The sequence below is a fragment of the Cryptomeria japonica genome, chromosome 2 (assembly GCF_030272615.1).
Source record: "Cryptomeria japonica chromosome 2, Sugi_1.0, whole genome shotgun sequence".
NCBI lineage: Eukaryota > Viridiplantae > Streptophyta > Pinopsida > Cupressales > Cupressaceae > Cryptomeria > Cryptomeria japonica.
In genome coordinates, this window is record NC_081406.1 from 503505110 (window position 1) to 503530103 (window position 24994).

A 24994-nucleotide genomic window follows, 5' to 3' on the forward strand; every position below is an offset into this window, starting at 1 on the left:
AATTTCTTCAATCAAGATCCCTACCTGGTCGAATCAATCACACTTCTAGTACCCTTATGCTGTCGTCTCGTCAATCTTGCTTTCATATTAGGTTTATGCACTTGAAGGTGAGATCCACAAAACAAAGCAATTTGAAGGAGAAAGAAGGACAATGGAGCCACATGAAGGAGACATATGCATTTGGTTTGCTTAGTTTTCAATCTTGAATGTCTTGTTTTCATGTTTTCATTGAGTGTAATTAGGATTGGTCATTGCAATTGAGTTTTTGTGATTGAACTAGGCTAGTTTGCTACTTGCTTTGATGATTTCCACATTTCCTATCATACGGTTATTTTAAGTTATTTTTTAATATATAAAATTTAAGTTGTTGTAAATATACTTTTAATATATAATACCTAAATACATTATAAAAATTGATGGAAAATATTTATAACATGTAGTTGCAAGTAATTAGGTCTAAATTTCCTTTTAAAGACCTTCTTAATGGAAGTTATAAATGGGAATTTTAAATTTGCAAATTTAGACTTTCTTTCAAACAAATATTTGTTAAAGAGTTTTAATTTAGTTCTTCATGGAAAATGATTCCTATTGGATTAAAATATATCAATGGATCGAATGGTCAATTAACATAGATAGAATCAAATGTGAAATCGAACACTAAGGAAACTTGCTACCTTGAATTAATTTTCTCTAAAAAATTGATACTATTGTTAAATCTCCATTTAAGGAAACAAAGGGAAAGAAATTTAGTCGCATCATTGAGACACCTTGGGAAACCTTTCTCAAGATAAAACAAATGAATTTATTTCAAGTTTTGGTTCTTTACATCAAGTATCACTAGTTAATAATAAATATATTCCCTTCAAGGCATTCTATACTTTCAAACACATAAGTTCTTTACATCGGTTAACCATTTAGAATCCTTGATTTGGTACAAGTATTAAGGATTAAAAGAGTTACTCCTTCAAGTAAATGAGCTAGATTTATAGTTTCCTTTAAAATAATTTATGTTTTTTAAACAATATGAATTAATGATTACTTAGATTTTCTTTTTATTCAAAAGTTTAATACTTGTTTCTTTATGCAAAGCTACCTTTTAAGAAATTAGATTTAATAGTATTTCCCCTTTAAAATTTCTAAGTAATTCATTGTTAATTAATTTTCAAGAAAAAGTTCCTTTCTATTTTAGTTTAAACTTTTCAAGCACTAATCCCTTGCATGAACTAGATTTATTTTTCATAGTTGTTTAGTATAAGGTTTCATAATTTTATAGTTGAACTTCTTAGCTAGACAACTAAACAAGAGGATTAGAAACAAAAACCTTAGTAGCGTTCAGTATCTATGGTGCCTCTAGGTCACGCTTACGAGTAATGATGTTGTGTTGAACTATTGCACTTAATGCCTAATAAACCTACAACAATTGTATCTATGGCATCGTCCCTATAAATCGTTGGGGAGAAATAAGGGTCATTTGGAAGATAAAATCCAAGGGGTGGGTAACCCTCCTTGGATTGGTAATCTAAAAAAGATCAATTTTTAAATGAATTTACATCCACTCAGTAAAACCTTAGAAAACCCCATTAGGGTTGGTTGCATGTGATGTTATGGAATTTATTTATCTTGATGAATTTTGTATGGATGATAATGGGTCAAGGTGACACATTTGATAAGAAATAGGAATTAGTTGTTTTAGGCCACAAGAAGAAGGCCACCTTGAGCCTTTTTGCTATAAGGATACCATCATGGGTAGCAATCACAAAGAAACGACCTAGGACATTGACCCTAGAAAGGATTGCGTACCCACCAAATAGTTTACATCAAAACCATAGTTATAAACTAGAACTACATACTTTTCGCCTTGATCCTGTGCTGAAATAGGTATGTAGGCAGTCTAAGGATGGAGTTGTCCCTAGTACTCAGGCATTTGGGGATGGGGTCTAGGATTTTGGTTAAAGGCAAGTAGATGGTTTTCAAAGTTCCTCGGTCTCTCATTCAAAGGGTATAGATGTTGGCCATTTCGTGGAATTGATTAGGTGTTGCATTGATGTTTTGTCATTGATGCCAACACTAGCTGTTTGGATGCTTTACCGACACACTTCTGGTCTCGGTAGGTTGAGTGGTTTCTAGTTAATTTGGGTTTGGCATGATCCGGTAGGCTCTAGTATGATTTGGTTATGGAATTGGCTTGTTCATGATACTCATGCCCATATTCAATAAGTTGCTTTTGGTCTGGTGATCAGATGCTATCATGTTTGCTTAGAAGCTTGGTTTCTAGTTTTGACGAGGGTTTCACCGATAAAGCTTTTGTTGGCATTTTTGATGATTATGTTGTGATTGTCATTGATGGACACACACTTGCTATGAGATCAATTTTTGAATGTATGAATTATGCTCAACCAGTATTTGTTCCAAACCAGTATTATGTTGTAGTCTTTAGACTATCAGTGTTTTGCAGAAAGTGTTTACCGATCTTAAGCAGTATGAAGATCTCAAGTGGCATGATGACCTCAAGCGGTTCGAGGATCTCAAGCGGAACGTAGCAAAGGAACTAAGAGCGGCAGTTATCATTTTCCTAGTCTTCATTTTTGTCAAACCGGTAATCTGTTTAATAGTTAAATCGGTATTACTTTGAGTTATCAACCGCTAATCGGTAAAGTTGTATAAACCGGTAATACTTTGTGATGAGTTACCAACCGGTATATTTTTGTGACGAGTTACCATCCACTGACACTTTGATGGTGATTTTGTGCCATGTTACCAAATGTGTCTAGATACAATGGACCTAGGAAATTGCAATGTAATCCTATTGGACCGACATGAAATGAGATTCCTTTTAAGGACATCATGTCTAGGGTTTTAGTATGAGTAGCTGTTAGGGTTTTTTGGTGGTTGATGAGTTCTTGTATGTGCGATCTTAAATAGAGAAGATCAAGTCTGTGTGCTGTAATAGAGTGTGGATTTACTGAAGACTAAAGTAATGCTGAAATGCATTAGCAATGAGCTACCATGGATCTAATCAAGCAGATTGTGCCATTTGCTAGATCATTCACTTGTTGATTACTCACATCTTTGACAAGTCAGAAACCCTTAACCGGGTAGGCCCAGAAAAGCCTTTGTAAATCCTCTAACAAGGTGATTCACATCTATGGATCTGAAATCCTCTCACAAGGTAGTCTTTAATCAGACTTATCTCCTAATAGAGATTGAGATTCCTAACAGGATCTGTTCTGGTAAAGAACATTGTATGACCTTAACCGGCCTAGTTACTATTCTATAGATAGTTACTTGTGAGTTTCATCTCACCGTGGTTTTTCCCATTTGGGTTTCCACATCAAAATCTCTTGTGTTATGGTGATTGTTCTTCTATGGGTGAATTCCTTACTTGTTGTTTGGTTTGCATTTGTGTTAACTGGTTTGTTAGTTAAACAGTTATACCGGTTTACTGCTAGGCTGATAAAGTGTTTGAGTTCAGTATTTTTTGGTATACTAATTCACCCCCCCCTCTTAGTATTCATCAGCTTTTGATGAAGATATTTGATGAATTGCATAAGTGGTGTTAGTGTAGCTTCTGGTGTAGTTTCAAGATTCTGTTGGTGATCATGTTCGAGACTTGGCAGATGGAGATCATTGTTGTAGCGTGTGGACCTATATTGGGTTCCGGTTGATCTAGGTTATGGATCGACTTTTATGTAACGTGTGGATTGGACCTCTCGATGTGTTTTTGAGATGTCTTACATGTTGGATATTATTTGTTTGATCTAAGGCCAACATAGTTTGTAATTATGTAATTGGTTTATTATCAGGTGGCCGACCTAATTGTTTATGGTCGAGGGTTTGTATATATAGATGTAAGATCTCATTGTAGATAATATATGGTTATGGAAAAGGAATGTAATGTGCAAATAATGTAATATCATTCAGGTAGAGGATTTGGTCAATCATTGGAGATCAATTGGGTTTATGTAAGAGGATTTAGTCCTCTGGTATTAAGCTTAACCGCAACTATACTCAGGCATAGGAGATGCTATATTTTACAGTTCAACACTTCTTCAGATTGTAGTCTGGATTTCTATGTAGTCAGTAAGGCTCCTTTTGTGATGAGCAGTGCGCTCTAGGTTGTTGGCCTTCCTGCAAGTGTCGGCCCCTCCATTGTAATTAACATACTTACTACAAAAGTATTATCTGACTGTGGGTAGGCTTCCCACCATTGTTTTTCCCTTTACCAGGTTTTCCACGTATAAATCTTGGTGTCATGTGGATGGTATTTATTCTGTGATTATTGTTTATGCTTAATTGGTTTAACTGCTATTCTGGTATTAATGTTTTGGGTTCTGGTATTAAAGTTTAAATTGATAATGTAGACGTATAAAAATGACCACTTTTCCTAAGTGAATATTTAATATTCATTTTAACCTCATTCCTCTATTTAATTAAATTATTCACATTCATCTATTTGATTAAATAAATAACTTAATTTATTTAATTAAGTTCACCTAAGCCTTTCATAGCCTTTAATTAAGTAAATCACTTTATTTAATTAATTCCCCTTTCCCCCCTTTTAATTAAATTTACATTTAATTAAATTGTTCATTGCAAATAAATAAATCTAATTTATTTATTTTAATCCCCCACTTGTATTTATGTAAGTTGCATCTATTTAGCTGAAATAAAGTAATTTATTTTAATTAAAATTCCCCTCCATCCACTTCCATTCTCCTACATCTCCCACTTGCCTCTCTAAACCCCCTTCTAGATTCTTCTAATCACTTCTATTTTAGCCTAACCCATCTCCTAAATATTGTCACATCCCTACGCAAAGGGAAGTCACTTCTCAAACCTCAAAGACTTTGAAAACCATTAAAGGCTTTATGTCTTCAACAAGTTAACCTTGAAAGTCTTCCAGACCATTAATGGTTAACTCAACCCTCTTACATGATTAGAGACTTTCTCTCTAACTCAACCTTCATCTAACCCAAGGGTCTCATCAAGCATTCATTGCTTTGACCCTAGTTATCCTATTAACCCTTGCACAAGAGTTTATCCTTTGGGTAAAAGCTTTATCCAATGAATAACCTTAACCTAACCTTAATCCTTACCTCCTAGGGTAACCATCATGTCTTCTCAAGCATTTAATGCTTCTTACATCTCCTCTCAAGCAGTCTCTTGTTGACAATTGTCACCATTTCATTGGTGAGAATTGTAAACATGAATTGGTAAATTTCAATCCTGACCCTTGATAAGATCATCCAATCTTGACCATCCATTGCCCTGTTTTTCCTATAAATAGAGTCCTCCTTCTATCAATTTCATATCCAAGTCTTTAGTATCAAACTTATGATAACTCAATGATGAAAAGTGAGTACCAACTCGGTACTGAGAGGGTGGGGGGGGGGGGGGGGTGAATCATTATAGGCACAAAAACTTTTCTTGAACCGGTTTGATTGCAGACTAAAAACTACTGGCAATCCCTAACACTAGTACAAACCATATTACTACCGGTTAAACACAGTGCAACTATGAAAGACATGAACCGGTCAATCTTCTTAACTCTTCATACAACCTACTTCCTCATTTCCACTTTGCTCTTATGCATAAACATATAGTCTATCAGCATAGATTCAATAACTAGCTAGATCAACATGATTCACCGCTTGACAGAAAACAACAAAACATCACATGAAAAAGACATCGCATATGACACACATATTTTTCATGTGGAAACCCAACTAGGAAAAACCATGGTGGGGATGAATACCCACAAGCTGTTTTGAACTCTTTAGAAGTCCGCTCTGTTAGAAGCCTAGTTTGGTTAAAGACTGTTACAACAGGTTCTGTTAGGAACCGATCATGTTAGAGATCACCCAGTTAAGGGATGGCTAGAATACCCGGTTAAGGGTTAAACCCTGTTAGAGGTTACCTTGTTAGAGGATTTTATGAACTCAATGGCTTTGAGTGACCCTATTAAAGGATTTACAGCAAGATGGTTAAAGCTACCCTATTAAGGGATTTTTCAACTATTGAAGTGAGTAGAGATCAACAGGTATTACAATGTTCTAGTAATAACACTCAAATACCAAAGTAGATCCACTTTAGTTCCTTCCTTCTGCACACACACTATGCAGGTATCAATCCTCTCAACTGGTCTGGCAAGAATCATGTATCTCTGCACATAGATACACACATAACATTTGCCAACAACCTCAACATGAAACATCACATCGACCTTATAGGAAACAGATAGGTCGATAGCATAAACCCTAAACCCTAAACACTTAGGTTGAGAAATTTAGTCGGTTCAATCCTGACCATTGAACACTATTCATTTGAATACAACGGTCTTGAATAGATCTCAAGACATTCTCCATCGTTTGTTCTTCGTCGCTCCTTGGAGGTGATAACCCATCACGCATTCTCCACCATTTACAGAGACTTTGCACATTCCCGAGGTAGATAGGATCAATCTCCTTCATGCAAGATCCTTCACGTGCATGAGGCTGACTTGGCAACATGATCTGATCTCTATTACAATGCTAACTCATCACACAATACCATCAGTTGAAACACATAGGCTCAAAACACTTCAATCGAAAACCCTGAAGCTAAGACTACCAACCGGTAGTTATGCCATATGAACCCTAGATATAAAACATTCCTTATACCGGTTCTCGGTCTTACATACCGGTTTCGGTTCACAACATCATACCAATTCACTTCAACAAGCATACCGCTTTAGTTTTTCACATATGCCGGTTCACAACATCATACTGGTTCTCTTTGAGCATATTGACATCAATGACAACACAATATCATCATGTCAACATATTCAACACATATTCCAACAATCTCCCCCTTTGGCATTGATGGCAATATATAAACATATCTCTCTTTTTGCGTCACATCTTTTCCATACCGCTCACATCTTCTCCCCCTTTGACAACAATGCCAAAGTGGAGGCACAAGCTTCCCTATTCTACTATGCTTCTCCCCTTGAGGAGTAGCATCCTTCAACACATCAATCCTATAAATATATAGAAAAGTAAGATCTGACTGATGTGGAGCACAAGCCTTTAGACTACCTCTTGAAGGGGCAACACCCCTATCTCACCTCTCAGATAGACAAAAGTGGCCTTCGGTAGAGGCTTGGTGAATATGTCTGCTAACTGCTCCTTACTGGAAACATATTCCAATACCACCTCTTTGTTCTGAACCTTTTCCCTCAAGAAACGATACTTGAGGTCAAAATGCTTGGTTCTAGCATGCAAAACCAGATTCTTGGATATGTTAATTGCACTTGTATTGTCACAGAATATACTTACCGGTTCAGATACAAGAACTTTGAAGCCATTCAATACATGCTTCATCCAAATAGTCTGGGTGTAGTTCATAAAAGCTGCAACATACTCTGCTTCTGTTGTAGACTGAGAGATACAACTCTTCTTTTTACTCATCCATGAGACCAGTCTTCCACTAAGAAAGAATGCACCACCGGTTGTGCTCTTCCGGTCATCTACATTACCAACCCAATCAGCATATGTGAACACTTTCAGGTTGAAATTATTATTGTATGGATACCATAACCATGGTCAATAGTTCCCTTTAGATATCTAAGAATCCGCTTGACTGCTACCAAGTGGGATTCTCTTGGGCTTTGCTGAAACTGAGCAGTAATACCCACTGCATGTGCAATGTCCGATCTACTATGCACTATATAATGCAGCTTACCAATCATTGATCGATACTCCTCATTTACCAATGCTGAGTCATCCTCTTTTGATAGTTTACAACTGGTCACCATTGGTGTACCAACCGGTTTACTATCTTCCATGCCAAAGGTCTTCAAAACCTCTTTGACATACTTGGACTGAGTAATAAAGATTCCATATTTCATTTGTTGAATCTGCAGTCCAATGAAGAACTTAATTTCCCCTATGAGTGACATTTCAAACTCCTTTTTCATCTCACCTGCAAAGTCATGACTCATCCTGTCATCTCCACCAAAGATTATGTCATCAACAAATACTTCACAGATTAGAATCTAATCTCCTTTTGATTTCAAGTAGATATTGCTATCTTCACTTATTCTTTCAAATCCTATCTTCACAAGATGAGAGTGCAAGTGTTCATACCATGCTCTTGGTGCCTGCTTCAGTCCATATAAGGCTTTATGTAGCCTACACACCATGTCACTGTCTTCTGATAGGGCAAACCCATCTAGTTGCTCTATATACACTTCCTCTTCAAGTATTCCATTTAAAAATGCAGATTTTACATCCATTTGGTATACCTTGAATCCTTTAAAAGTTGCATATGCAAGAAGCATACGAACTCCTTCCAATCTTGCTACAGGAGCAAAGGTTTCACCGTAGTCTTCTCCTTCTTCTTGGACATGTCCTTTACATACTAGTCTAGCTTTGTTCCTTACCACTGTGCCATCCTCATTTAGCTTATTTCTGAAAACCCATTTGGTTCCAATGACATTTTTATGCTCCGGTCTGGGTACCAAAGACCATGTACCATTCTTTTCTATTTGGTCAAGTTCCTCCTCCATTGTCTTGATCCAGTCTTCATCTTTATGTGCCTCTTTGAATGTTTTAGGCTCAAATTTAGAGATCATACATGAGCTTTCTCTGACCTTTCTTCTTGTAATAATTCCTGCATCTTTGTCTCCTATGATCTACTTTGGATCATGATTGAGTTTGACATACCTAGGTATGTTCTTAACAACTTCCTCTTTCTTTTCTTCATCATCCTCATCTTCATCAGCATCAGCATCTACTGGTGTAGGAGCACAATTACTGGTATTGGGTTGATTAGCAATCAGTTCCCAGAAGGTTACTACTAGTTCATCTCCTACATGCTCTCTGTTGGTTTCCTCTGATTTTTCAAGGTTTTCATCAACCCTAACATTGATGCTTTCAACAATTCTCTGAGTCATGTTGTTGAAACATTTGAGAGCTTTGCTCTTAGTGGAATACCCTAGGAATATTCCTTCATCATATTTAGCATCAAAATTGCTCTGATGTTCACTCCTCTTGATATAACATTTACTACCAAACACTCTGAAGTAGCTTACCACTGGTGTCTTACCGATCCAGTACTCATAAGGATTTTTATCCTTTCCTTTCTTGATGAGTACCCAGTTCATTGTGTAGACTGCAGTGCTCACCGCTTCTCTCCAAAAGGTGTGAGTGACCTTTCCTTGGATCAACATAGTTCTAGCCGCTTTAACCACTGTCCAGTTTTTTCTCTCTGCTAGGCCATTCTGTTGTGGAGTCTGGGGGCAGATAGTTGCCTCTTGATGCCATTCTATTCACAATATTTGTTGAATTCACCAAAAGTGAATTCCCCTCCTTGATTAGTTCTAAGGCATTTGATTCTTCTACCACTTTCCTTTTCTACCAGTGCTCTGAAAGCTTTGAACTTTCCAAAGGCTTCAAACTTGTCCTTCAGGAATGTGACCCACATCATTCTTGAGCAATCATTTGTAAGAATCATAAAATACCTATCTCCCTGCACACTCCTAGTTTTCATAGGACCACACAAATCAGTATGCACAAGATCAAGTAAGTTGTCAGCAGTGAAGGATTTACCTTTGAAGGTTGAGGAAGACATTTTCCCCAGTTGACATTCTCTGCACAAAGGATTTTCTAGTTTGCTCAGCATCGGCAGTCCTCTAACTACCTTGATCTTACTGGCCTTTACTATGTTATCAAAGTTTACATGGAAGAGTCTCCTATGCCATATCCAGCTATCATTAAACTTAGCCATAAGACATGTACTTATATTTGCATTCAAATGAAATAAGTTACCTTTCGTCTGCATACTGGTGGCCATTAGTTCACCATTCTTTCCTTTGATTTTGTAGACTCCATTTTTGAATTCCAGAGTGAGTCCACTGTCATTCAGCTGGGCAACACTCAATAGATTGTGTCTGAGACCTTCCACCCAATACACATTATCAGCACTGCTCTTTCCATTTAGAGAGATGGACCCTCTGCCTTTGACCATACATGGTACATCATTACCAAAACAAACCACCCCACCATCATACTCTTCCAGAGATATAAACTTGCTCCTATCACCAATCATATGGTGAGAACAACCACTGTTGATAATCCACTCATTGGAATTATCAAAGCGGGAGACAAGAGCCTTTTTGTCTGACACATCCTCTTTGACTGCAACAAACACAATATCCTCATTTTTTTCATCTTCTGATTCCTCATCTGTGACACCTTCATCAACTACTACAAAATAGTTTCTCTGGTTTCCTCCTTTAAATTTCTTGAACCTTTCCGGTTTGTCCTTGCTATCACCATTAGGAAAGTTTATAGCGATGTGTCCTATTCAGTTACAAGAGAATCATTTCAAAGGAAGCTTACCTCTGTATTTGCCGGTTCCCTTAGGAAGTCTCTTGGCAAGAAGAGCTTCAAATTCCATCAGAATCTCCTCATCATCCATTTCTCTGCTCTGTCTTGGTTCATCGTTGGTGCTTGCTTCTTTTCCTTTTCTAGATGGTGCAGTAGATGCTCTAAAAGCTTATTCGATCTTTTGAACACTGCCATCAAAACTATTTAGCTCATAGGCTGTCAACTTTGCAATGATGGAGTCTAGGGATACCTTAGTCTTGTCTATTGATCTCAACTCCTGAATAGCAGAAACCCTTATTACATAGACCGGTAATAAGGATCTCAAAACTTTGTTGACAACAGTGGAATCTTCCATTTTACCACCTGCACTCTTGATATCTCCAACAACGGTTTTGATTCGTATTCCATATTGTTGAATGGTCTCACTTTCAACCATCTACATGTCTTCAAACTTCCCTCTAAGGCTTTCTTCCTTAGCTTGTTTTACATGCTCATCACTACCATAGATATTCTCAAGAGTATCCCATACTTCTTTGGGATTGTCTTTATCCTGGACATCAATAAACTCAATGTCAAATAAAGCTACTGATTAGGGATTCCATGACTTACCCATTCTCCTGAATCTCTCTCTTTTGGTCATCAATGATAGTACCGGTGGGGATAACATAAACGTTCTCAACATAGCTCCAATGTTGAGCACCCATGCTTCTGATGTATATCTTCATTCTGTCCTTCCATATTTTAAAGTTATCTTTGTTGAACTTTGGACCTTCCCTCTTCATCATCACAATAGGATCTTTCCCTCAAGTGGTTAAGCTTACAACACAAAGGACCTGTGGGATTCTCTGATACCAATTGATAACTCAATGATGAAAAGTAAGTACCAAACCGGTACTGAGAGGTGGAGGGGGGGGGGGGGTGAATCAGTATAGGCACAAAAACTTTTCCTGAACCAGTTTGATTGCAGACTAAAAACTACTGGCAATCCCTAACACCGATACAAACCAAATTACTACCAGTTAAACACAGTGCAACTGTGAAAGACATGAACCGGTCAATCTTCTTAACTCTTCATACAACCTACTTCCTCATTTCCACTTTGTTCTTATGCATAAACAGATAGTCTATCATCATAGATTCAATAAATAGCTAGATCAACCTGATTCGCCGCTTGACAGAAAACAACAAAGCATCACATGAAAAAGACATCACATATGACATACATATTTTTCATGTGGAAACCCAACTGGGAAAAACCACAGTGGGGATGAATACCCACAAGTTGTTTTGAACTCTTTAGAAGTCCGCTTTGTTAGAAGCCTAGTCTGGTTAAATACTGTCACAACAGGTTCTGTTATGAGCCAATTCTATTAGAGATCACCCGGTTAAGGGATGGCTATAATACCCGGTTAAGGGCTAAACCCTATTAGAGGTTACCTTGTTAGAGGCTTTTATGAACTCAATGGCTTTGAGTCACCCTGTTAAAGGATTTATAGCAAGTTGGTTAAAGTTGTCCTATTAAGGGATTTTTCAACTGTTGAAGTGATTAGAGATCAACAGGTATTACAATGATCTGGTAATAGCACACAATGCCAAAGTAGATCTACTTTAGTTCCTTCCTTCTACACACACACTATGTAGGTATCAATCCTCTCAACTGGTCTGGCAAGAATCACGTATCTCTGCACATAGATACACACATAACATTTGCCAACAACCTCAGCATGAAACATCACATTGACCTTATAGGAAACAGATAAGTCAGTAGCATAAACCCTAAACCCTAAACACTTAGGTCGAGAAATTTAGTCGGTTCAATCCTGACCATTGAACACTATTCATTTGAATACAACAGTCTTGAACACATCTCAAGACATTCTCCATCGTTCGTTCTTCACCGCTCCTTGGAGGTGATAACCCATCACGCGTTCTCTACCATTTGCAGAGACTTCGCACATCCCAAGGTAGATAGGATCAATCTCCTTCATGCAAGATCCTTCACATCCATGAGGCTGACTTGGCAACACAATTTGATCTCTATTACAATGCTAACTCATCACACAATGCTATCGGTTGAAACACATAGGCTCGAAACACTTCAACCGGAAACCCTGAAGCTAAGACTACCAACCAGTAGTTATGCCATATGAACCCTAGATACAAGACATTCCTTATACTAGTTCTCGGTCTGACATATCGATTCCGGTTCACAACATCATACCGGTTCACTTGAACAAGCATACCGCTTCACTTTTTCACATATGTCGGTTCACAACATCATACCAGTTCTCTTTGAGCATATTGACATCAATGACAACACAATATCATCATGTCGACATATTTTTCACATATGCCAACAACTTATAGACATTTTACTAAGCATCCAAATCTCATATATCCATAATCATTTTTAAATCAAGCATTTAGCCTCTTTTTTAATAGAAATCATCTTAATAAGCATTTTTAGAAGCATTTCTATTATCATAACATTCTCATATTAGACTAGTATATCATGTTAGGATAGATTTACTAATATTTTATCTTAACATCATATCTATGCTAGTTTAATTGATACTACATTTAATATCATGCATAACTAGGAATGCATTCATATTAAGTTGATCAATATCCCTCGTTCTCATAGTTGTCAAACTTGTCACTTTGCTCAGTGATTTGAGAGAAAAGGCATTGACTTGAGGGATCCTGTGAGATAGAGAACAATGGAATATCCCTTGGGAAGTTGAGCTATTCAACATAGCTCCATAACTTGTACCAAGAGTCCCATTGGTGTGTGGACTTTCCTAGAAACCGAAATTTCCGTTTCATTGCACCACTATCTGTTTAGCATAGGCAAAATTGGTTATCTCTTTCACGTTGTGTTTTCAAGTTATGTTTTCAGAAAATCATCCATCAAAAACAAACAATTTTTGAAAATTCCAAAAAGGTCGGGAACAGAGCAATCAAGGCAGTTTAGTGCATAAGAGAAACTTCTTAGCGCATCTGAAACATTCTTTAGCGCGTACCATCTGAATCTTAGCGCTTTTATCAATCAAGATAGTGCATAATAGTTGTCATACTGATAAACATTTCACTAACGCTTTTGGATACCATATTAGCGCTTTAGAGCATCAGCCTAGTGCATCGGGAGAAAAACTTAGTGCTTTTAGTCTAAACTTTAGCGCGTAATCATCCTAGTTAAAACAATTTTCAAAACTTTGAGTTAACGCATAACATAGGCAGCTTAGTGCATAAGGAACTTTGTGTAGCACATATGGATCATAACTTAGTGCATACGGCCTCTGGCTGAGCACATGGTTAAAACTCAAAAAACCAAAGAGAAATCAGAGATTTTTAGAAAAATTCATCAAACTTCTTGAGTACCCTTTCAAGTCCTGTATTGAACTCAGTTATCAGAATTCAAGTCTAAACATCGGAAAAATCAATTCCAAATCAAGAAAGGATCCTTAGAACAAAATTTGTCGAATCCAAAACTAGCTAGAGGTAAAACTTTATCCAATCAAAATCAAGTAGTACCATCACATTGATCAAAAGGTCTGCCATCTAAACGAATTCTATCAAACAAACAACATACTGAGTTTAAACCTTAAGTTGTCAATTCAAGTTTCCATATCGGGAGACTCTTATCCATATCATTTGATACACTTTGTCGTGGGGGCGAATCTAAACCTCTACTTGATAAAGCAAACTTGAGTTTTTCAAACAAAGTATCTCAATCCAAACATCGAAGGAAACCATTGATCATTCATGTATGATCACTCCTCATATTTTGAGAAGAACAAGTCTTCATCACAAAACTGAGTCGATGAAGAGACAACCTAGTTCTAAAAAACTTGTCAAACGGAATAAGTTTCTCTAAATTAATCACCAACTTTTTAAATCACATCGCACGTTCTTGCACCATATACGATTATATCTTCAAGGCAAATCAAACAAGTTTGACAAAGAACCCTTAAGAAGCAAAGCTTACATTCAAAAAGCGGCATTTGACCAACGCTTGAATCATGGAGGAAAGATTAATCCCACTTTATTCTCACAATCGTGCATCACTTATAACATAGCTCGACCCAAACCACCAACCCCTGAATGAGAGAAAGAAGATTTTATCCCCTTTGTCACAAAAAGATTCTACTAGATGCCCATTGTCACTCGCTCTCAACAAAACAAGCAAAGCAAACTGCAACCAGAGTCAAGTATGGGTCGTAGATTATCAAACCCTTTCGATTATACTGATCTAGGAGATACAAAGATCACTGAAGAACTTCTCCAATAATGTCAAGAAAACCCCTCGTTCCAAAAAATTATGGAGAGACTCATAGAAGCTGGCAAAGAAAAATATATGCTCATGTTAACAAGAAAAGGAGTTAGACTTCCTGAAGACTTCGATACTGAAAAATTAAGGAAGGTCGAACAAATCTTTAGGACAAGAACTCAAAATTATGCTTATCAAGAACAACAGAGAGAAGAAGAAATGCATGACCCTGTACCTAAACAACATAGTATACGTGAACACCATAACATACCTGAACACAACCATGCCCAAACTAGGGATAATGAAAGGGAAGAACCTTTCCCTCGGCAAACAAATGCACCTCTGGTCGCTCTTACGCAACAAATTCAAATGTTGTAAAGACAAATGCAAGACATGCAACAGGGGACCACCATACGATACTCCTTGGATGAAATTTGTCCTTACCCCTTTGACAGGAGATTAAACATGATAGCTTTTCCCTCGAATTAAAATATACCCAAATATGATAAATACGATGGTAAGAGTGATCCCCATGATCATGTTCGGGAATTTTGTACCATAAGCCTTTAATTTGCTCACAATGATATTTACTTGATGAGGATATTCCCAAGAAGTTTGGGAGGGAAAACAATGGAGTGGTTGTCTAAACTTACACCTCCCATCAGATCCTTTGATGAGTTGGTAAATAAATTTATCACGCAATACTCCTATAAACAGAAAAATAATGAAACATTCATGGTATTTCTTCAGCGTTGGAGATGTATGGTTTTGAGATATTATCGAGATGTGCCTGAAAAGGAAAAGATGGAGATATTTATCGACAATCTAAATAGTGAGATGAGTTATCTACTCAAGCTCCAGTGCATACCATATTTTGCCAAGTTGATCAAAAACAAAATCCAAGTAGAGGAAGCATGCATCAAAAAAGGAACATTGAAGTTCTTTAAGGAAGGAACTAATTCATCCAACACTCACTTTAACAACCAAAACAATAACAACACTTTAGACAAATCTAGGTTCTAGACTAGAAACAAAAACATTGTTAATGAGGGAGGAACTTATGCTAATGATATGAATTCCAAACAACCAGTATTGGCCTTATCGGGTAATCCGCAAGATAACAAGAATCAAAAGGGCGTTAACCAAGGCACTAACACTTATTCGCAAAATACCAATCAGGGACCTTCAAATTCAAACACCAACAACAATACCCAAGGCAACAACACCAATCGAGGGGCTAATCCAAATCAAAGAGGTAACACCAACAATTTCCAAAATAGACGCATATACACACCATTGGGGCAATCCTCAGAATCAACATTTTGCAAACTCCTGGAAAACAAGATTATCACATTTCTAGCCATAAACAACTTTGAACCCCAGATCAAACCACCTTAGGGGAAAGACTCGCATTTCTATGATTTTTCATCGAAACAAAGGACATCACACAAATGATTGCATGAGGCTTAAGAATACTATTCAAGATATGATCGATAGAGGTGATTTAATGGTTGATGGTCTCAAAACAAATGGTGATCATGACGGCTTTAAAAATCCTCTTCCAAATTACAACAAGGAAGGAGCTTCATCATCAAACAATACACGAGGAGCTCACATAAATCATCTCTACAACAACGCTATCAATCACATATCAATGGATGATAATCCGATAAATGTCATTAAAATTAAGGACAAACAAAACCATACATCAATCAATGTGACAACCAGAGCTCAAAAATATGTCTTGAAAGGGCATACATCAACATCGACCACTGTCCCCAAGACTCAATAAGATTTGGTAAGTCAACTATGGAAAACTCCTGCTCAGATATCCATACTCGAGTTGCTCAATCTTTCGCCAAAACATAAGGACATCTTGGAGCAAGCACTAGTTGAAACAAATGTGCCTCAAGATCTGGATATTGATAAATTTCAAGCCATGGTGGCTCATATGACAGGGCCTCATAATCTCACCTTTTCTGAACATGATAATATCTCTTTGAGTCATCCATATAATACTCCCCTTCACATTGAAGTCTTAGTCTACAAACATCGAGTTAAAAGAGTATTAATAGATGGAGGAGTTGGTCTCAATATTTGTACCTTAAAACTTATCTGTGCATTAGGCTACTCTGAATAGTCTATTGATCCACACAAAAAGATCACCATCAAGGCATATGATGATGGAGAAAGATCATCCAAAGGAACAGTGATACTACCTATTTAGGTAGGACCGATACGAAGAGACACTATGTGCCAAGTCTTAGACATAGACTTGACATACAATATTTTATTGGGTCATCCTTAGATACATGAAATGCAAGCAGTGCCATCAACCTACCATCAGTGTGTCAAATTCCTATATAATGGACAGGAGATTTCCATATCAGCTGATTATAACCCCTTTTTACATTGCAATGCTATGGGGGCAACTCAAGATAGCCTAGTTCCACACAACAGGGAAGCTCCATCTTCCTCAGCACTAGATCATCATCAAGAAAAGCTCAAATATTTATCCATGTATTTCAAACAAAAGATGAAAATCAGAGAGCAAGGCATGGGAGAATACTCTTTCGAACCCATGTGTCTATCAAAATTGCCAGCATCACCAAAATCTCATGGAAAACCTTCTGCATTGACACATCAAGCAACACAACCCATCACCAAGTTTGATGGCAAATTTATTCAATTGGGCACACTAGCACATGAATCAGAAGAGAAAGACATCCTTAGTTGGCTATACAAGGATGAGGGAGAAGTCAGAGCTACTACTCTGGAGGTGCCCATGCCAACACAACAGTATGGAAAAGGATTCCTGATCATGCAACGGATGGGATACAATGGAAAATGACCTATAGGCAAGCGTCAAGAAGGCATTACAGAACCACTAGACCCTCCTTCACAATTTTCTCGAGACAAAATAGGACTGGGATATGGACACAACATACCCCCAAGGCAAAAAATATATATCAAAAACCTTAGTGGAAAGCAAAGAAGAAATGCAACAAGGACTCATGGCAAGAGGCACTACACCAAGCAGTAGAAACAATAAGGAAAGAGTGAGAACACCAAGAAAAAGAGAAATGACAAGAGGAACTAATACTTCAAAAGGAAGAAGCATCTTATGAGGAAGTGCACCATGTTCAGGAACCTATTCAAAACAAAGAAGAGTCACCTCCTGAAGAAATCACTACTCCCCAAGGAGAAATAGTGTATGAACAAATGCAAAGAGTACAAATAGGCTCTTATTCAAAAATAGAGAAAACTACAAGACTAGTATCAATTATCAGGGATCTCTTTTCACCCTACAACATACCTATCAGCAGCACTAAAAGACTCTAGGATAGTACTTCTGAAACGGATTCTAATGACTATGAATGGGGTAGTTTGTTCAAATATTACTGAAGATGTCCCCGAAGGTGCTATACACACACCCCTTTCTCGAGAGGGACAAGGCACAAAGTCTCGATTACTTGAATTTGGTCCACAACATATCTACGAAGCTAAGGAAAATGAGCAGTGGCACTACAAGCAAGTCTACATGGAAGACCTTGACAATATCATTACCTTAACCAACATCCCAAACAACTCTAATGATACCTCTATCATGACACTTACCGTAGCCGACCTCGATCTACTGAATGACTCTTTACCACTTGTATTTCCTGATTTGATAGACTGGGATGAACCTGAACACCATGACATGCCTATTTTCCTAGATGATGAATCCATTGTCCATTACCGATGTACAGTCAACCTGGAAACAGGCTCTACCAACAAACAAAATAATGATATCTGCAATCGAGAGGGTGCCAAGTCTCTCAGTTGCAAAAATGAAAAAAACAAAGGATCTAATGCTTAAAACCAGTCAATGGCAACACTAGATCACAAAAAAGTCAAAATAAAGGATGCATCTAAGAGTGAAAACCTTTTCAAGGCACCTAAAGATGGGAGACTTGACACTCTTCCTGAGCACTATCATGAGCGATCAGCCATATTGGTTGAGCCCACTCAATCAATCAACATTGGTACAAAAGCAGCAGCTAAAAACATACATCTAGCAGTATCACTAATAGAAGAGGAAAAACCAGAGTTTATCAGATTCTTCAAAGAAAAGAAAATCAATTTTGCTTGGTCCTATGTTGATATGCCCGAAATTGATCCAAACTTAATCATGCATCATTTATCTATTGCTCCAGGAGCTAAGCTAGTCAAACAAAAGTTAAGAAAGATGAATCTGCATGTAGCATTAATGGTCAAAGTTGAACTAAAGAAGTTGTTAGATGTCAGATTCATTCAACCTATAGACTATGCTGAATGGATTTCGAACATTGTACCAGTTTCAAAACCAAATGGTAGCTTCGGAATATACACAGATTTTAGAGATGTCAACAAAGGCTGTTCAAAGGATGACTTTCCTTTGCGCAGCATCAACATAATTGTGGATCTCACAATGAGCCATGCAATGCTCTCATTAATGGACAGTTTATATGGCTATAATAAAATCAAGATAGCTCCAAAGGACCAAGATAAAACAACATTCACCTGTCCTTGGGGAGCGTATTGTTGGAACCTCATGCCTTTTGGCTTGAAGAATGCTGGGGCAACTTATCAAAGAGAAATGATGACAATCTTTCATGATATGATGCATACCTTCATGGAGGACTATGTGGATGATTTACTGCTAAGTCATTCACCCAGGCAGAACATCTAGGCATATTAGATAAAATCTTTCAAAGATTGGAGAAATTCCAAGTCAGGATAAACCCTAAGAAGTGTGTCTTCAGGATGACATCAGGCAAACTATTAGGCTACATTGTGTCAGCGAAGGGCATTGAAGTAGATCCAGCGAAGGTACAGGCCATCATGGAGATTCCACCTCCCAGGAACATAAGTCACTTCAGATCTCTACAAGGATGACTACAGTCAATCAAGCGATTCATAGCCCAACTAGCAGATAAAAGTCTACCATTAAATCATTTGCTACATAAGACCATAACATTCAGATGGGAAGCCAAATGTGCGGAATCGTTCTATCAAATCAAGCAATATCTAATGAACCCACTAGTTCTGGTACCACCAATAGAAGGAAAGTCGGTCATTCTTTACATATCAACAACATAAGTATCATTGGGGGCACTATTAGCACAAGAATATCAAGAAGGCAAGGAACGAGCTATATATTACATCAGCAGAAAATTAAATGGATATGAACTAAATTACACATTCATTGAGAAGGCTTGTTTAGCTGTGGTATTCGCTTCTCAAAAGTTTCAACATTACATGCTAGCTCACACAATCAAGCTAGTAGAAAAAATTGATCCTCTCAAGTATTTACTTAGCAAAGCAGCTCTTACAGGCCAACTAGCTAAATGGGTCATGATTCTCAGTGAGTTTGATATCAAATACACAGAGCATCGGTCTATCAAGGGACAAGTAATTGCAAATCAAATAGCTGAAGCACCACTGCTAGATAAGCAACCAATGAAGGTAGAATTTCTAGACATGGATGTCCTTACTGTTACACTCAAGCAATGGACCCTGTACTTTGACAATTCCTACACTCAACATGGCTCAGGTGCCGGCATCTTGTTCATCACCCCTGAAGGACACACCATTCCAAGATCGTATAGACTCATGTTTCCATGCACCAATAACATCGCTGAGTATGAAGCCTTGGTCACAGGAATCAAAATGGTCATGGAATGGAGAATCACGGAATTAAAAGTCTATGGATATTCCCAACTAGTTATAAATCAGATCAACAATGAATATCAGACAAAGGATGGTAAGTTGTTGCCATACAAAAGAATGGTAGATGAATTCAAATAATACTTTGTAAACATCACCTTCAAGCAAATACCAAGGTTGGACAACGGAGAGACCGATGCAATGCCCACTATTATTTTAATGCTACAAATTCTAGAGCAACAGAGTCGTTATGAGTTCCTGGTAGAGCAACTGTTTTCCCCAGCCTATGACAATTCTGCATCCCATGTCATATATGCCTTAACCAATTTAAACTCTGCTTTATACGGGACAATCTATGAATATCTTAAAACTAATACCCTACACATTGGCCTATCTCATAATAAAAAAATACAACTTTATTTGGCAAGCTTCCCGTTATACCTTAACCGTTGATACCCTTTACCATCGAGGTCTAGATGGTACTCTTCTTCATTGCCTTGATCGTAATAAATCTGACCATTCTTTACACGAGCTTGATGAGGGTATCTGTGGCACGCATTCAAGTGGTCCTACTCTCTCTAAAAAACTTCTAAGAATGGGATATTACTGGCCGACAATGGAGAAAGACTCTTATCAATCTGCAAAGAAATGTCCTAAGTGCCAAATTCATGGAAAACTTATCCATTCACCAGCACAAGAGTTGCAGCCATTTACAACATCATAGCTTTTCTATCAGTGGGGACTTGATTTAGTAGGGAAAATCCATCCTTACTCTTCAAATGGACACAAGTTCATTATCACTGCAACAGAGTATTTCACAAAATGGATTGAAGAAGTCCCATTGACCACAGTAACTGGAAAACAGATTGCCTCATTTATTCTCAATTACATAATTTGTAGATATGGCATTCCTTGTTCCATCATCATAGACAATGGGCATCCTTTCAAAAATCAGGATCTGCAAGAACTATGTGAGCAATTCAAAATCCAACATCATTTCTCTACACCTTACTACCCATATGGGAATGGTCAAGCAGAGGCATCAAATAAAACAATCTTGAAAATCCTAAAGAAGACAGTAAATGATGCAGGTAAGGATTGGCATGCACAAGTCAATCCGGCACTCTGGGCATACAGGACTAGCATCAGGACACCTACAAGAGCTACACCATATTCATTGGTGTATGGATCAGAAGCAATTTTACCTCTTGAGGTAGAAATTCCATCACTCAGAGTGTCTTTAAAAGGCCTCATACCAGATGAGGAGTATCGAGTAAACATATTACGAGAACTAGAGATTTTGGATGAAAAATGACAACATGCCTATGATCACCTCAAAGAATACTAGTAGCACATGTACAGAAGCTACAACCACATAGTCATCCCTAGGATTTTTAAAGTCGGTGATCTTGTACTCAAAGAAAATCCCAGAAATCAACAGGATCGAGAAAAGAAGGGGAAGTTTGAACCTAACTGGTTAGGTCCCTATGTTGTCATATCAACCTATGGATCAGGGACCTATCAACTAACAACTTTGGAAGGAGAGGTGCTCAATGAACCAACCAACAACATTCATCTAAAGAAATTCTATACTTGAGTGGTATAATGCACGGAAAAGTGAAAAATACAAAAAAAAATCAGAAAAATACAAAAAAACAAAAAAGTGCAATAAAAACAAGTGGTGAAAACCTGGCAACAAGCAATATTTGTGAGGGAACAACTCCTCTATCTATCATTGCTCACATTTTTTGCATCTGAAGTCCAAGATAAATAGCCATCGGCCAACACTTTTTACGTAGCATTATCTCGGACATACTTAGCGTAGTCACTGTCCTTGCTTATCTGAAGATCAGTTCATTATATCCCACCATGGCTTCGTAATCACTGTGAATATCCACATCAATCGGTAACTATAACTTGGGTTACCATTCCTCTGACTTCAAAAAATGCCAACAACAAGCAAACAAGAATCACAACACACTAAGGAAATCCTGTCAACAACAGCTCATCCGTGGAGAAAACAAAACACTGATCCAATTGACAATTTCAACACACACATGATGGATGATTTTCTGAATTATAATTTGTTTACATCTCGCATGAAGTTTTGACTGTTTTTCACTTCACAATTTTTGAATCTTTGGATCTCCCGAATTTGTCCATGATGCATCAAGCTAGAGAAAATGGTAGGGGAATCTGATACTTTTTTGGTTTTCTATCTGTGAGGCGATCACGTGTATGGTGCAAATTTTGTCTTGAGACATGATTGGAAACACATCATTGAAGACAGTGTTCCACTTTACGCATACAAATGGTTAAATCTTTTCTATTTTTTTACAAGCAACACTCAGGTCATCTTGGTTTAATTATACCTCGACACTTGTGTCGTCTTACAATATCAAAATCTATGTACGTTTTACTCAGGTCATTATGGTTCAATTATACCATTATGCTTGTATAAACTTCCAACATATCAAAAGCTCAATGATGATAAACAAAAACAAAGAAAAAACTTGTGACTACACAAGAATGACAACGAGAAAAAGAGGGTGATCAATTAGTTGCATATCATTTTACACTTTCATTTAGTTGCATATCATTTTACACTTGCATTTAGCTGCACGTCATTATTATTTTACACTTGCATTTAGTTGCATATCATTTTAATCTTGCCTTAGTATCACATCATTAGCATTATGATACATCTCATTTTCAAGATATATCTCACATCATATCATATCATATCATACATCTCATTTTCAAGATACATCTCACATCACATCATATCATACATCTCATTTTCAAGATACATCTCACATCATATCATTATCATACATCTCATTTTCAAGATACATCTCACATCACATCATTATCATACATCTCATTTTCAAGATACATCTCACATCACATCATTATGATACATCTCATTATCATGAACGTCTCACATCATACATCAACGAAATCAAGATAAACAAAGCATCATCATATTTTCATCTTTATCGCTCATACATCATAATCAAAATCAAAAGAATTACTATCTAAGCATTACATCATCATCATCACAACATCATATCAATGCATATCATAAATCATCATCCATAATGTATCACATGTGAATTAGAGAAATCAGTGCCACATATATATATCTCTCAAAAAATGGTCAAACTATACAAGGGATGTCATGTCTGTCAAAATACAATAAAATGATCAAAATACAACAGAGACAAGTCTCTCAAGTATGACTATCTCCTGAGGCTAATAGTCTCGCAACAGATGTCCCAGCTCCTAAATCTCCCCCAGATGGATTACGTCGAGAAGGCCTCGTAACACCTCTGCTCTCTGTCCTTGTCCGACTCCAACCAGACCGACTAGCTACATAACTAGGAGCTCTCTGCTCTCTAGGGACTAGATCCTCATATAACCGCCTGTATTACTCAGTCGTCATAGATGAATATTGTATCTCCCTCAGTGTATCTTGCATCGCACCACCACCTGTCACTCTCTGCAATCTCTCTGTAAGCTCCTCTGCCCAACCTCGATGCTCTCTCTGTGTATCCTACTCTGTCGTAATCTATGTAATCTAGCGCTACTGTGCTAGCACCTATGCCTGTAGCTGTTGCACTATGACCTGTAAGGATCTAATGTATGAGTCATGTTGATGGGTAGGTACCCTAATCTGAATGGGTACCTATGTCATGGTCCCACCCATGTCTGTCCCTGTCCGAGGCACCGATGGAGGTAGAACATTTGATCTCCTCCTCTGGGTGGGTTGCCTATCCTCCTCTATACCCCCCACAACCGCTAACACTGCACCTACCCTACCGGTACCACCAACACCATGGAGAAGTCCTCCTCCTCTCCCTCCATCACCACCTCATCCTCTATCTCATCCTCTATCCCTCCCTCCTTCACCACATCATCCTTTCTCTCTCCCCAAACCTCCTCTATCTCCTCCATATCCTTCACCACCTCCTCCATCATTCCCACCTCCCTCTCCAACCTCCTCTCCCTCCTCATCTCTCTGTCTAACTCCACCTTGCCTCTCTGGCTACTCATCCTCCTCATTGTCAAAAGTAGGTATCATATCTACTATATCCGATATACATGTCACTACATGTGCCATGAAGTAGGTCGAGAACTCCTCTATCATCCCCGCATCAACAACCCCGACTCCATAATCCCAAATCTAGACTGCTAATGTCATGTACTCCTCTACTTCTACTACACTATCCACTGTGGGGCCCCACTCGGGCACATCTTGTCTCTGGCGAGCATATAAGCAAGCTCCCTATGGCATCCCCTATTGTCTCCCATACTGTCACTACACATGGCTATGCAAGAATCGCTCGATAATAAAGGGCATTCACCCAATCAGGTATCTAGACATATAAACATAGGGCATCTCTAGCCCGTCCTCAGCCCATACCTCATAGTCCATATATGGTTTCTAGATGACCATGTCAATATCATCCAATTCTCTCTGCTAGTGCTCTAGTTTTCCCAACTTGCGCTGGAAAACTATACATGTATATCCATATGCATATGCCCACCCAACTAGCCTATCCCTATCTGCAAGTGGTCTCGCCACAGGAATGTTCTCCCATGCCCACACCTGTAATAATGTCACTCCTACTGACAAACTATTGTATCCTAGATACACCAC